Consider the following 1,352-nt stretch of genomic DNA (forward strand, 5'->3'; position numbering starts at 1 on the left):
CGTTCATAGTCTACGTTTGGTTTCTGAAATTTTGAATTTTCAATCACCTTTTGGTTTGAACTTGAGAAAGACAGACGTTCTGTCGAAATATTGTTGAAAGAATAAAACATCTATACAATCGAATCGCACTCTTCGTCTTGACTATTTACCTTCGTGAAGAGTTTAGTCAATCCTTTTTAAAATTATTATTATTATTACTATTATTATTATTATTCTGGTCACTGCCTGGAATCGAACTCGGAATCTTGGGGTTAGTAGCCCGCGCTCTTAACCACTATGTCATATGCCATAGGCGGTGAATTGACAAAATTGTGAGCACGCCATGCAAAATTCTTTGCGGCAGTTCGTCCGTCTTTACATTCTGAGTTCAAATTCCGCCGAAGTCGACTTTGCTTTTCATTCTTTCGGGGTCGATTAAATAAGTACCAATTACGTAATAGAATCGATGTAATCGATTAGCCCTTTCTCCGACACTTTAAGGCCTTGTATCTTTAGTAGAAATGATTACTATTGTTCATTTCCAGGCGTTTAGATATTAGGGACTGATTTGTGGGGTATTTGGCTGCTACTTTTAACATGATTAAGCGCAGGAGTGACTGAGTGGTAAGTAGCTTGCTTACCAACCACATGGTTCTGGGTTCAGTCCCACTGCGTGGCACCTTGGGCGAGTGTCTTCTACTATAGCCTCGGGCCAACCAGAGCCTTGTGAGTGGATTTGGTAGACGGAAACTGAAAGAACCCTGTCGTATATATGTGTATATGTGTGTGTGTGTTTGTGTGTCTGTGTTTGTCTCACCCTCGCGCCCCAGCATTACTTGACAACCGATGCTGGTGTGTTTATGTCCTCGTAACTTAGCGGTTCGGCAAAAGAGACTGATAGAATAAATACTGGGCTTCGAAAGAATAAGCCCTGGGGGTCGATTTGCTCGACTAAAGGCGGTGCTCCAGCATGGCCGCAGTCAAAAGACTGAAACAAGTAAAAGAGTAAAAGAATACTAACGGCCCTGACTATGTGCGTATGAGTATATGTATGTGTGTGTGTGGGTGTGCATTTGTGTGTATGTACTTGCGTGCGTGCGACGTGTGCGTATGTAGGTAGATATGTAGTGTCTTCATGTATGCGTGAGTTGGCGTCTGTAAGTTGGAGCGTAAGAGGGCCTGTGCGTTTAAGTGTGACTTGAATTTTCGCGCTTCACTGAGTGTATGTGAGTGCGTGAGTGTGTGACTTTTGTACGTGTTCACGTGGTTGACTTTCAAGCATGTGTGTGTATGTGTGTGTGTGTGTGTGTGTGTGAGTGTGTGCGTCTGTTTATGTGCGCGTATGACTATGTGTGTGTGTGTGTGTGTGTGTG

The sequence above is a fragment of the Octopus bimaculoides genome, chromosome 16, assembly GCF_001194135.2.
Source record: "Octopus bimaculoides isolate UCB-OBI-ISO-001 chromosome 16, ASM119413v2, whole genome shotgun sequence".
NCBI classification, from domain to species: Eukaryota; Metazoa; Mollusca; class Cephalopoda; order Octopoda; family Octopodidae; genus Octopus; species Octopus bimaculoides.